Source organism: Agrilus planipennis, unplaced genomic scaffold (genome assembly GCF_000699045.2).
Source record: "Agrilus planipennis isolate EAB-ADULT unplaced genomic scaffold, Apla_2.0 scaffold29, whole genome shotgun sequence".
NCBI classification, from domain to species: domain Eukaryota; kingdom Metazoa; phylum Arthropoda; class Insecta; order Coleoptera; family Buprestidae; genus Agrilus; species Agrilus planipennis.
This window is the reverse complement of record NW_020442462.1, coordinates 861,239-876,515: the sequence shown is the minus strand read 5'-3', so window position 1 is coordinate 876,515 and position 15,277 is coordinate 861,239.

The window sequence follows — 15,277 nt, the reverse complement described above, 5'->3', positions numbered from 1 at the left end:
TTTGCATTAAGTCCATTCTGTTTACGTAAACGATTGTTAGAATGCAGACGTGTATTATGATTAGAAAAGAAATCTTTTTCCTCAATTATTAGTATAAATCGTATCAATTTATTAGCTTACATATTAAATAAACGACTACTAATTCCGCAATAACATACAAATTACATCCGGTGTTACTTTTACTAATAATATTTCATAGTAAATATACTTTACACTTGTTTCATTAGAGTTTATTGGCGCCTATGCATGCGAATCTCATTAAAAGGAGACGCAAATGGATCGACGAACGATAGATCTACGTACTACACACATTTGTGTTGGTATACAATATACACTAGTGGGGAGTTGAGAAGCGAACATAAGGATATATTCTATTACATGCAAGAGCAACATCTTCTTTTGGAAAATACGACGCAGGAAAATTCGTACAAATACCTTCATAAAGTGTTTCTGAAATAAGTATTAGCAAACTTGCAGGAGGTGATAGAGGACTATAAAACAAGAAAATTAAGTAAATGTTTTGTGGTCCGAAAGCCCACCGATTTCGAGAGAAACGTATTCGAAACTACAGACAAGAGTCAGTCCGATCCTGGTAGGACCATGAAAGAAAATGCGACATTGCAATGTCGCATTCAATCATCAGCTGCTACTTAGCAGCATCCGAGCTGTATTTCTTTTGTATTTTTGTACTCATGCATTGTTTGGCGATGTTTATGTCTACAGTCAGTCTAGAGTAGTTTTCTTTCAACGTTATTTACTCTAGCCCTGGCATTCAAATAGGTTGACCTAAATGAACTAACGATCTCCCTCTGCTATTATAAAATACAAGGAAGGAATTAATATTATATTTCAAGAAATAAGTAAAAGAAATATAGGAAAATTAATAATAAATACTGCAAAAATTTAGGTATATGTTGTACTCTGGATACAGGCAAATTTAAATTCTAGTCTCTACGTGACGTCATGCGCAAACTTTACCAAAATTCGACGTTTTAAGACCCTATCTTATAGCTTACTGTATTATAAAGTTCAATAAATGTAATTTAAAACCTCCTAGGGGTGCCATTGCTTTGACGTTGAGTGTGTTCAGTTACTTTGGGGCAGTTTCCACAGAAGCAGGTGATATTTTCAGTTAGACGTGGTTAAAAAACAACACGAAAGGAAAAAATGCCAACAAAGAAATGCATTCGATGACGTTTTGCCTTACCTGTATGTGTGCAAATGTGTGTAAGAACTTCTACTGGTTGGAATATTATTTTTAAACCTGTTCCTATCGATTGTATCTTTTATACATAAACTCACATAAATGCACAGAAATAATAATTAACGATAGGAAGCTGATAACGATACTCGTTTGAAAAATGGATTCCGGTATTTATGATGGAAGTAAAAACATTTCTCGATGATTGGAAGTAGTCCAGGAGTAGGGAGATCAACCCAGAGGTTTGGCGTTTTAAGAAAGGTGCTGCGGAAAGGGTTGAGAATGGGAAGCGGAAGAAGAAGGAGATTATGTGCCGAGAGGAATAATTTGGGGAAGAAAGGCGATAATATGGAGAACAGTGACTCCCCTTGGAAGAGTTGGATGGGCTCTCGCGCTGAAAAAGCGCAACTGGAAGAGATCGGAAGGAAAGCAGCTCAGAGTACCTAGATGGTGGCAGGGACTCCTCAAACGATCATTTGGGTTAGGGGCGATTTAAATTCAGCCTTAGGGAGTAAAGGTAGACCAATTTATTTTAGAATTTGGGCATTTATGATGACCCAGGGATAGTTAAGTGTGGAACTTAGAATGCGTATGTATGTGCTTTGAAGCAGTTACAGACTGTTGGGATGAGCGCACCTCCAGATGGGAATGGTATACAAGCAGATGTTCCTGATGATTGTGTTAGACGCGCGAATTTTTGTTAGACGAGAGATAGAGTTGTTTTGAAAGAAGGGGTTGAGAGTGATAAAGGCGTTCAGGGCTTTGACACGGGTGGCTTGAATGTGTTTCTTCGATATGAGCCTTCTGTAGAAGATGACGCCCAGGTAAGTAGCGGAAAGACTCCATTTCATGACGTGGTCGTTAACGGTGATACGGGGAGGCTTTCAGGTCCTATAGAAGAAGAAAACTGCTTCCGATTTGACCTCCTTAATGGGAAGTTTCCCTCTTCGGTACAAATTTAGGAGCAGGAGCAAAAATTTGTTAACATTGAAGAATGATTCGTGCCAAACTCGATCGAAGGCGCTTGTTAAGATTGTCGAAAATTCGTTCAGAAACACAAAGAAGTTGGTGGCCGGTATCGTGGTGCTTACGGAAACTATGTTTAAAATCGGGGAGGAGGTTGTTTCGCTCCACATGGTCAATAAACGGATCAAGAGGGATCGATTCCACTATTTTTTTCAGCGAACTGAGCAGGCTGGTGGACCTCTAGCTTGAAGGAGAGCTGCATGACTTCCCTAAGACCAAAGGGAAGTGAAGGAGCCGCATGATAGTGTTTTTGATATTGTAGAGTGCAGTTATTTATTTTGGTAGCAGGACTTTTAGGACACCTTTTTCAAAATCGTTTGGTAAGGGAGATTTCGCGGGGAGAACGTGTATTTAAAGTCGGTGGTAGAGCGTGAGTTTTGGAAGATGGCACTGGTTCGCTAGTAATGGTCGGCATGATCCACAAGGCTGGGTAGTGAGAAGTAATGGAGGCAGAGAGAGCCTGCGAAGATTTGCAGCTTTTTCCTCGTTTGAAGTATATCAGGGAACCGTTTTGTTTTAGTTTCGGCAGATGGGGAGCTCTGTTTCGGAAAGAACAGTTCACTTTCCAAGTACTCTTAGGGTGTGACTCGATCCTAAGCTATCCACTGCTTTATAACTCTATTGCTTCTTCCATACTGAGATCTCTGACTATCCAGGTATCGAAAATCATTCACTTCTGCTAATTTATATTTACTCTTTCCCTACTTTCCTTCCAGTATTTTTGTTATAATTTTATTTATTTTGATGCAAAACTGTTTTGTTTTCTTAGATTAAGAATACGCAATAATTCATAAAGTATGAAATTAAATATATCCATATCTTTAATTTAATGTCATTTCCAGGACAAACTCAAAATAGTACTTTACCAAATTTTTGGCAAAAACATTAGAGATACTGAGATACTACGTTGCCCTCATTAATTAATCCAAGCAAACTACCAAAATTCTTATAGTTTCATTAATTTTAATTAAACATGAAAAACAATAAACAAGCGTTATTAGCAATAAAAATTTAAGTAACTACCTTGCGCTACACATCCTTTTTTTTTTGAAATTTATTGACTGACTCTTAAGTAGTATATGGTATATTTAGTAAAAGTTTTATAAATATAAGCTACAATTTTTTAACAGATACATACATAGAACACATACACTCCCTTGTAATTGGTATGTTAATTTCAACTTGGAATCTAGCTATGGTACAAGCAAAAAAAAACACTGCATTTATGTTCCACCTTTTTTCAAATTTTACATATCTTGATATTTTTTCTTGAACTTTTTCAAATAAAATGTTTTCTTTATTATTACTGTACTTTCTTTAGAGACACAAAATGATTCGAAATTGAAAATTGTGGATAAATCAAATATAAAATTAAAAATTGTGGAATATGTATTTATAAGTGAAACGTTGCGGCATCTCTCGTCTGAAAGTTAAGGTACAAAAGTCGCACACACTTGATTTAGAAAGTATTCTTTACTAACCATATTTGAAAAACTGTATTCATAGGGATTATTACATACTTTTGTGAACTAAAATAAAGAAATTAATGCCTCCTTCTACAGTTTCTGATGTAATGATATAAATGCACCGCAGGATGTCGTAAGGTTTTAATAGCAATGGGTTTTTGCGTAATTGAAAGAAATGGTTCAAAATTTGGGGTTCTCTTTAACCAATTTTCAAATTTGGTCTGGCAAAAGTTCATTCTTTACAATGGTCCAACCCATGGTAATGTGATGCAATTGATGCACTCTCGACTCATGGGGGTCACGTATTCCAATTATGAAATACTAAAAAAAAAATGAAAATTACGGGTTATTTGGAAATTTTATATTTTCTCATTTATTGCTGTTTCCCTTTTTTAAAGGCATTTCAAAAAGTTTTTTCATCAGGATCTGAATATCCAAGATCATCCACTGAGCTATGTATATCTAACAAGTGATGAGCAAAGGAAGATCAATACCAAGACTGAGACGTCTTGGTTTTGCTTATTCGGTTTTGATCTTGGTCTTGCTTTAATACTTGTAGTCTTGTTCTTAATACTGCTGATATAGTCTCGGTGTTGGTCTTGGTTTTGGTCTTGATGATTTAGTATCAGTCTTGGTCTAACTCATTTAATTTGAAAAAGATGGGTAAGGAACACTCTTAAAAAATCTGAACTAATGCATTTGTACTTGTCAAGACGGGTACAAAATGTGTTAAGTCAGGTCTTTGTAAGGGTGCACCTTACCCTTTCTTTTGAGCACAAAACATTACCATTAGACAATTAAAATTAAATGGCTTAGTGACAGAAAAACCCACCAGATGGTAACACGCTGACTAGATTTAGACATAACAGGTATTATATTTTTCAAAATTTGTTTGCCAGATTTTGATAGCTTTGTTTGTAAAGATAGATTAAATCTGTAGACAAATTTCTTAAGCTTTTGCTGTTTGACTATAGCCAGATTTTACGGAAGAGTTTACGCTCTCATTAGAACATGAAATGTTGCGATTTTTGATAGTTAGTCAGATTGTTTGTAAGAGTACTGTCTAGCCTACTTTTGAACATAAAACTTTGCAATTTCTGATGGTAAAAATGCAGGTGTTATAACTTATATATTCCTCAAAATTGATTCGTCAGATAATTTCGTTTGAAAAGTACGGGGACAAAATGTGTGAAACTATATTTTTTGTAAGGGTGCTGTCCACCCTCCCCTTTGAACGTAAAACTTTTCAATTACTGACGGTCAAAATGCAGGTGCTATAATTTATAGATTATTGAAAATTCATTTGTCAGATTTTGATAATTTTGTTTGAAGAGTACGGGGACAAAATGAGTGAATGCAACNTATATACAATAATAACTAATTTTCTTTGAAAAGTATGTATGTCTAGAGCCAGATTTTTTGTAAGGATGTTGTCCACCTTCTTTTTTAAATATAAAACATTGCAATTTCTGATAGTTAAAAATCCGGTTGTCATAACTTGTGTATTATTCATATTTCGCTTGTCAGATTTTGGTAATTTTGTTTGTAAAAAACGAGGACAAACTGTGTAAAGTCAGATTTGCTATAATAATTATCTTTACCATTTCTTTTGAGCCTAAAACATTGAAATATCCGATAGTTAATATAGCAGGTGTTATAATTAATATACTTTTCAAAATTCGTTTATAAGATTCTGGAAACAGTTGCTTTGCATTTTCTGATGGTCAAAATGCAGGAGCGATAACTTATATATTATTCAAAATTCATTTGTCAGATTTTGATAGTTTTGTTTTAAGAGTATGAAGACAAAATATGTAGAACCAGAGTTTTTGTAAGGGTACTGCCCACACTCGTTTTTGAACGTAAAACTTTGCAATTTCTGATGGTCAAAATGCAGGTGCGATAACTTATATAATATTATTCAAAATTTATTCGTCAGATTTTGATAATTTTGTTTGAAGAGTACTAGGACAAAATATGTAGACGGATTTTTTGTAAGGGTGCTGTCTACCATCCTTTTTGAACTTAAAACTTTGCAATTTCTGATGGTCAAAACGCAGGTGTTATAACTTATATATTATTCAAAATTCATTTATAGATTTTGATAGTTTTATTTAAAGAATACGGGGACAAAATGTATAAAGCCAGATTTTTTGTAAGGGTGCCGTCTACCCTCTCTTCTGAACATAAATCTTTGTAAATCTGATGGTGGAAGAAGCAGGTGCTGTAACTTCTATATTAATCAAAATTCGTTTGTCAGATTTTGGTGATTTTGTTTGAAAAGTACGGGACAAGATATGTAGTCATATATTTTATAAGGCTGCCGTCCTTCCTCTATTTTAAGCATGAAGCTTTGTAATTTCTGATGGTAAAGAATGCAGGTGTTCTATATTATACGAGGGTGGATTGATAAGTTTCCGGCCTAACCAAGAGATGACGCCACTAGGCCTACCTTGAGGTGACATTCTATAGTACCATCCTTGGATAGCTTGTAGCTATAGTTTCAGCCCGATCTCCTTGCTAGTGTAGGTTTGACAGCACGCTGAACAAGACGCCTCTGTGGTTTTCGTAAAAATGGAAAAGCAGGAAAATCGTGCTGTCATCAAATACTTTTATTTGAAGGGGTTAACGCCGAAGGAAATTAAAAAAGAGATGGACTCAACACTGGGGACATCCTCCCCGTCATATTCAACCGTTAAGCAGTGGGTTTCCGAGTTTAAAAAGGGTCGTGTGAGCACCTCTGATGGGCCTCGCTCAGGACGCCCCGTTGAGGTCACAACTCCAGATATGATCGAAAAAATTCATCAAATAGTGCTGGGAGACCGCAGATTGAAAGTGCGTGAGATAGCTGAGACCTGTAAGATGTCATATGAACGTGTGCAACATATTTTGCACCAACATTTGCATATGGAAAAGCTCTGTGCAAGATGGGTGCCGCGTTTGCTAACAGTCGACCAAAAATTGATTCGAAAAAACATTTCTACCGCAAATTTGTCATTGTATAAGCGTAATCCAAGCGAATTTTTGCGTCGATTCGTAACCGTTGACGAAACGTGGGTCCACCACTACACTCCTGAAACCAAAGAACAGTCTAAACAGTGGATTGGACCAGGGGAACCAACTCCAAAGAAGGCAAAAACAATTTTTTCGGCGAACAAGGTTATGGCTACTGTTTTTTGGGATGCAAGAGGTATTATATACATTGATTACCTTGCAAAGGGTAATACTATCACTGGTCAATACTACGCAGACTTATTGCAACGTTTGAGCCACGAGGTGAAAATTAAACGACCTCATCTGGCGAAGAAAAAAATCTTGTTTCATCACGATAACGCACCAGCGCACACGTCAATCGTTGCGACGGCTAAAATCAACGATCTAAAGTTTGAATTGATGCCGCACCCTCCTTACTCTCCAGACCTAGCCCCGAGTGACTATTTTCTGTTCCCTAATCTCAAAAAATGGCTTGGCGGTAAGAGATTTGCGGACAATGAAGAAGTAATCGAAGCTGTAAATGGTTATTTTGAGGAGCTTGACGAATCAGTCTATAGAGATGGCATTAATAGACTGGAACACCGCTATGAGAAATGTATCAGCCTTGGAGGAGATTATGTTGAGAAATAAAAAAAAAAAATTTTTAAAAACCTTGTTTTTCTTGGTCAGGCCGGAAACTTATCAATCCACCCTCGTACAGTATTGAAAATTCGTTTGTCTGATTTTGATAGTTTGGAATGATATATGATTTTAAATACAATTTGAAGGGATGGCACAATATTGTAAATGTACAGAATGTATGAGATATTTTTTGTTGGGGTAATAATTCTTCATTTATTTTTACTCAAATATGAGATAAAACTGAAGTACTATTTTTATCTGTTTACGTAATATTGTCTAACGGAAGGAGAAAAGTAAAATTTATTCAGTAGAAATGAATAGAATAATTCTGTTCCAATTTAATGGTCGAAACGTTTTTCTAAAGCTGTGTCTGCTGTGATGATTATATTATTTGCCGTTTATTCTTCAATGAGGAAGCGGGGTAAGGAGACAGTTTCGTTCTGCTTTAAACTTACTTATTTACATCAAATGCTGGAATGCTCGTCTTCGTGTTGTTATCTCTTGAGGTTTTTTGCTTGGCATGTTGACTCATATCGTTCGAAAGATACTCTACGAAAATGATATAAATGCGAATACGAATGTTAGGAAAGTACAGGAATATGTATTTTAACAACTAGATGTTTTTATTTAAATATACAATTATAATTAGAATTAATAAATTGATTATTTGTTAACAGCAATTAATAGATATTGCTCTCCTTGGGTAACTTGTTATATAAATGGGTATTTATTTTGTAGTTATTTTTTATAAATATTCCATTTTTTCTGTTTTTGAAAATCGGAATCTTTAGAAGACTACTCATGCGTCTGTCGGTCTGTCACAGCTGATTTTCTCAGAATCAAAAATTTTATTTTATATCGCACATTTAGTTCAAGGAAGATAAAAGCGTTTTCAAATTATAGCCTTCGAAAGTTTTATTAGTTTTTTTTAAACAATTCTCAAAATCATCCAAAAGATGCTTAATTTGAAAATATAGAAACGGTTTTCGCAGTTTTTATGTTACATTTCAAATAATTTTCTTACAAATATTTTTTGCATAGGTATTTTAAAAATTAATTTTAGAGAAATTGCAGTGTATTTTAGCGAACCAAAGAAATATATATTTGCATTTTGTATTTAAATACTTTTAGCAAACCATTTTGCACACCTCTGTATAGGGCATTCAATATTTTACTACAGGTAACTTTCTTTGTGGACATTTACTAATTGCAGATACATGTTGCTTTTGTTTTTGAAACTTAAAGATTTCAGATTTTATTAACGAAGATAAACTGTAAAAGTAGTTATAAGAAATTTCTGCTGATGCCTTTTATCATATATACTATCACATGGCAAAAAAACTCAGGAGTACACTGGTACCATCTCAAACAAAAAATAGTAAACAAAAAATTAAAAGCAATTAATGTTATAACATATTTATTCTTTCGGTTTAATTCGGCTTATGGTCACACTCTTTAATCAAGCTTCGTGAACGAAAGTGTTGTCATCGTTTCGCCTTCGGTTTAAAATCTACGAAGCCGGGCTCAGTTTTCATCGAGGTTTGCTTTGTGAATGAGACGCAACTTTGTTCAATAATAGTACAACATAAGAGCAAAATTACTTTGTGTTACGAATATCGTGCTGGGAGATCAAAAATGGCTTTTTACCTGTTAAGGATTACTTGTGATAGATCATCTAAATATAAGGATTTTTACCACATCTGCAGTCTGAGGATTCGATAGGGAAAAAGGTAGAAGTTTTGAATTTTGAATTGATTGTTTCTTTATAATGTACGACATCTTGATGGGCTTCTTTCATTTTCTTGTTTGTTTTCCTGGATTGCCAATTTCGTTATTTTGTTTTAGTGTGTTTTCTGCAGTTGAAAGCACATTTTATCCAATTTTTTGGGTTATAAATTTCCATAAATACTCTAGAAAGACGTTTAAAAGTTGCCTCATCAATTTTAAAATAGATTTAAATTTCAAATTGTTGTGAACTGATACATTTATATTGTATGGTAAAAGGTAGAAGTAGGTATTTCTATCTATTGGAGAAAACAGTTTTTGATGGTTTAAACGAATTTAAAGTATACTTTAAATATGTGAGCTATAATGAAGTAAATTGAGTAAGAAATTTGGGAAAATGCCTAAAATCTTTCCAAGTATTTTTAACAAATTTAGATGTTGTACTTTGAAACTCCAAGAAAGCGTTTGATGCAGTGGATAAGTCTGTTCTCTTAAATGGTCCTAGATTTTAAATTTAAGAAATTTATTTAAAATGCCTATTGATTTATTCGTGCAATTAATTTGATTTTACCGTGTCCAGAAAATTTAGTCATTCTTCAACAAAAACACGAAATAAAGGGAATCAATAACGTTTTCATTTTCCAAAAAGGCTTTTTTTGTTTTTTACATTGCCTCCTATAAACAACAAAAATTCATGCAGTACTGACTTCCTTCTTATCTTCCTTATTTTAATCCCCATCCAAAAACTGTTAGCGCCACTAAATTCTACACGCATTTTTACATTCAATTTTCCTCTAGATGCAGCAAGAAAAGTTAAGAGAAATTCATTGCTAGATTTTTATCTTTTTTTTGCTCCAATTTTCTTGCGTTACTACATATTTTCACCTTTCTAATACTGAAAAAACCAGTCCAGTATTTACGAATACTTTTCTTTTATTTTTTTAATATTGCATTACAGGAATGTCGCACGAGAAGAAAAAATATCTTATAGTCACGAAAAGTACCATTATTGCATAATTTGATATGCAAAATTCTAAACCTTTTATCCTTTGACCAATTCATTGTTTTATTTAGACAATAAGGTTTTTCTGAAATATTGGCAGCAGTATGGATCGTAGAGAAAAATAGAGTTATGCAAAAACTATTGCACCTACAATGCCTGTTTCTTGTAGGTACACTTCTCAATCCTTCAAAAATACTTGTTAAAAAGGTAGTTTGATCGATCTGTAATGAATTTTTGCCAATTTCTGCAATCACTCGTTTATTTGTTTATGATTTTCATTAAGCAGGTTTCAATTTGTAGATAGTTTTGCTGCGTACCGACGATTGTAAATTCGACCGATTCAATGAGTTTTTGTTAATTACAGTGACAAATTTGGCCGGAAATGTTTCGTAATCGTCAAAAATTAGAATGTTCTTACACACTCTCTTATAATATGAGTATAAATATAATAAATAACAACCCCTTGGGGTTAGGGTAGGTATAGTCTCTTAATTAATTAATTTAAATGTGACAACGGAAAAATTGATATTTTAGATTTTCTGAATCTAACACCTCATATAGCACGTGTAGCAATTGCATTACTAAAAGAAACTGCTAATACTTTCTTTTACAAACATATAGAGGCAATTTTTCGGTAGATTCAAACAGACCAGCCGAATTTACATTTTGACTTAGTTAATTGTTAATTATTATCAACTTATGATAATCATTCTACCTGTGGGCCTTACCAATACAAATGAATTAACTATAGTTATTACTTATACAGTTATATAGTTAGTATGAACTTTTAACGAAAAACGACATCACACTTGAAATTATCAATTGTTTATTCACTCTTTGTCATTCTATTTGATAAGTTAAAACCATTATTAAACTGCTTGAAATTTTTATTTTTTTGTTTTTACAGTTAGAATTTTTGATGAATTACATCTTCTTTATTTTAATCCCTTCTCAAATTACCTACTGTATAAATTATACATACATACATACATTTTTACTTATGCATAAATCAAACAATAGCTTCATTTGTTATTAGTTCTGTAACTTTTCAATACTTCATTTTAACGTTAGAAATAAAACACTATTTGTTGTTTGTTCGACTAGTTTCGTCTTTATTAGGACATTTTGAAGAATCAAATATACAACTTTTAAGAAATACAACTGCTATGAAGAAGAATGTATAGGAACTATATTGTGTACAGTATATACAAGTTGTCTAGAGTTCCTAGCAATAAATATAAGATTACTGGTAATTAACAAGTGAATGGACAGTTGATGTTTTATAAATTAGAAAAAAAAGGGGGAAATTGAATTGTACCCGTTTGTTTAAAATGATGTTAAAATAGGTTCAATAGTGGTGAACTGTTTGCATCAATTTGGTCATTTAAAGTTATTAAACTTTTGTTTTTGTTAATACGGTTTATTTCCAAAGATTTTAGTAAGTTTAGTTCTCTTTCTTTGTTACAAATGCGTAGTATTTTGGGAACACAGGACCATCTAGTGTGTGGTCTGTTTCTAGTAGGTATTTTCCGAAATTTGAACTGTTTTTATTTTTTATGTGTTCATTATATCTTACTTGAAAATTTCTTCCTGTTTGGCCTATGTAGTTTCCGGGGCATTGGCTACACTCCAACTTATATAGTCCCGATTTCTCCAAAATGTTTGTTTTGAAAAGTTACAGAAACAATAAAAAGTTAAGTTATAATGGAACTTCACAAGGTATCAAAGATCTCTATCAATTATATTAAACAATAGCGTTTTTATTTCGATTCGCACTAAAAAACTGCTTACATCACTAAATTCTACATTCATTTTCACATCAAATTCTTCTTTGAAGAAGTTCAGAGAAAGTGTCGAATACTGGTCGAATATACGAGGGTGGATTGATAAGTTTCCGGCCTGACCAAGAAAAACAAGGTTTTTAAAAATTTTTTTTTTTTATTTCTCAACATAATCTCCTCCAAGGCTGATACATTTCTCATAGCGGTGTTCCAGTCTATTAATGCCATCTCTATAGACTGATTCGTCAAGCTCCTCAAAATAACCATTTACAGCTTCGATTACTTCTTCATTGTCCGCAAATCTCTTACCGCCAAGCCATTTTTTGAGATTAGGGAACAGAAAATAGTCACTCGGGGCTAGGTCTGGAGAGTAAGGAGGGTGCGGCATCAATTCAAACTTTAGATCGTTGATTTTAGCCGTCGCAACGATTGACGTGTGCGCTGGTGCGTTATCGTGATGAAACAAGATTTTTTTCTTCGCCAGATGAGGTCGTTTAATTTTCACCTCGTGGCTCAAACGTTGCAATAAGTCTGCGTAGTATTGACCAGTGATAGTATTACCCTTTGCAAGGTAATCAATGTATATAATACCTCTTGCATCCCAAAAAACAGTAGCCATAACCTTGTTCGCCGAAAAAATTGTTTTTGCCTTCTTTGGAGTTGGTTCCCCTGGTCCAATCCACTGTTTAGACTGTTCTTTGGTTTCAGGAGTGTAGTGGTGGACCCACGTTTCGTCAACGGTTACGAATCGACGCAAAAATTCGCTTGGATTACGCTTATACAATGACAAATTTGCGGTAGAAATGTTTTTTCGAATCAATTTTTGGTCGACTGTTAGCAAACGCGGCACCCATCTTGCACAGAGCTTTTCCATATGCAAATGTTGGTGCAAAATATGTTGCACACGTTCATATGACATCTTACAGGTCTCAGCTATCTCACGCACTTTCAATCTGCGGTCTCCCAGCACTATTTGATGAATTTTTTCGATCATATCTGGAGTTGTGACCTCAACGGGGCGTCCTGAGCGAGGCCCATCAGAGGTGCTCACACGACCCTTTTTAAACTCGGAAACCCACTGCTTAACGGTTGAATATGACGGGGAGGATGTCCCCAGTGTTGAGTCCATCTCTTTTTTAATTTCCTTCGGCGTTAACCCCTTCAAATAAAAGTATTTGATGACAGCACGATTTTCCTGCTTTTCCATTTTTACGAAAACCACAGAGGCGTCTTGTTCAGCGTGCTGTCAAACCTACACTAGCAAGGAGATCGGGCTGAAACTATAGCTACAAGCTATCCAAGGATGGTACTATAGAATGTCACCTCAAGGTAGGCCTAGTGGCGTCATCTCTTGGTTAGGCCGGAAACTTATCAATCCACCCTCGTATACAAGGAAGTGTACAAGGGCGTTTTCATTCTTGGAATTATTTTCTATTTTCAACTGTTTCTGAAGAACTGTTAAAACTAGTAAAAAGAGTATGAAAATGTAATGAATTGGTATAGATAAAAGACAGTACTTCATAATCCATGTACTGTAATAGTTATATTTGCTTGTACTTTAGCATCTTCTACCTTTCCAAACTTGAATATTTTACTAATTACCAATTTATCAATTAATATACCTAAATATTGTTGATTAATCTAAAACTATTATTCTTGCTGTACTGGAGCGATCTTGAAAATTCTTTCATTTCTAGGAAACTATATTATTCTCTAATAACGTTATAAACATCAAATAAAAATGGAATTTCATCACATTGGAGATTTTAGCCGAGCGTATTAACTATCTTTTTCTCCCCGAATACTTACTCTCTTTACTTGAACGATAACCAAACGCTGTTGTTTAAATTTATCAGTAATAGTCCAGTCGGTAGAGAATTTTCCCGGTATAAATTTGTTACCGGACGGGAGGTATTCTTTGTTGTAGGCAGGGAATAGTTTCCCATCCTTTGTCGCTGACTTTATGCCAGCTTTGACGTTAGTCCCAGAGCTTTTATTTTGGGTTTCAAAAGCCTAAAATCAAGCAGTCATTCTTGTTCAGGCATCGTGGGACCAAAATTTGACAACTGCATTTGTGTAGGTTTTCATTTGCAGTTGTCAGCTTAGTCATTGATTTCGGCCAATTGACGATTTTTCTGGGCTACAACCTTAGCTTTCACGACCTAAAACCGTAGTCCTGGCCTTGACCAGCAATGGTAGAGGGAAACACAATCAAATTAATACCAATTACCTACCCTTTGTCGCTGACTTTATGCCAGTTTTGAAGTTCCTTTCGCAGAGCTTTAATTTTAGGTTTCCAAAAGCCTAATATTTTTCAGGCAAGGTGGGACCAAAGTTTTGACAATTGCATTTGTGTAGAGCTTTTAATTCCATTCATATGCAATTGTCAGTCTAGTCATTGCCGTCAGACACTTTATTACAGACTTCATGCCAGCTTTAATGCTTTACTTGTCAAAATTTGACCAACCCTTAAGTGTAGGGTTTTAAAAACCTCAAATAGTTATTATTTGAGGACTTTAAGTAGTATATTATTCTTTAAAGCTGAAAAGGGGTTACAGCGTTTGCATGAGCCTTTTTAATATGTGATCTTGTTTACTTGAAGGTTGCTCTCAATGGTGACTGATACAATTAAACAAACACGTATTCGGCGATTTTTAATTATCAATCCTTAAAAGGTGAAATTGGGATGCTACGTTTGTACTTGAAATCTAAGGTAGTGATATGTCATAAAACTAAACGTCCATAGGAGCGAATTGGGCATTAAACGGTTTCTTACCAGGTACTGGAAAAAGCAACTTGAAAATAAAGAATGATTTTTACCTGAATCGAGATATGAATAAATTATTTTACTTATAAGCATTAGGTAGAAATAAGGAAATTAAGTATAATATAAATAAATTGTTTCATTTATAATATATCCATTTTTTTTAAATATTTATGATTGTCTTTACGTTCATATTTTGGCCCATTTACGTTATTTAAATGTTGTTGACATTGTCCATTTTTTTGTTTGATTGTATGATGTGTGTGCATGATACAGTACACTTTTGTATAATGATTTTTCTGTCTAGGTATTTATGAAGAAGTGGAAAACAGTCTAACAGTCTAAATCATTCCTTGTTGGATCAATACTGTTAGAAGTAGCTGTGCTTCGTGATTGCTATTGCATGGGTAAAGTATAAAGTGAAGGAGAAAGAAAATAGGTACCTTTTTTCATAAAAATCATTTTGGAATAACTGAGAAAAATCTGCCATGTTTGAGTGCAAAATTGCTGTATTTAAAATGGTTACTAATAAGTGTATAGTAATTAAAACTTAAGAAAAAATTAAATTTATATTCAAAATTATTTCTGACAAAAACATTTTTAATAATTTATTTTGAAATTTTGTTTTATACTTATTTTTTTGTTTTTGTTTGCTTTTTAATAGTAATAATTTGCGCACTGCGATCTTTTAAATTT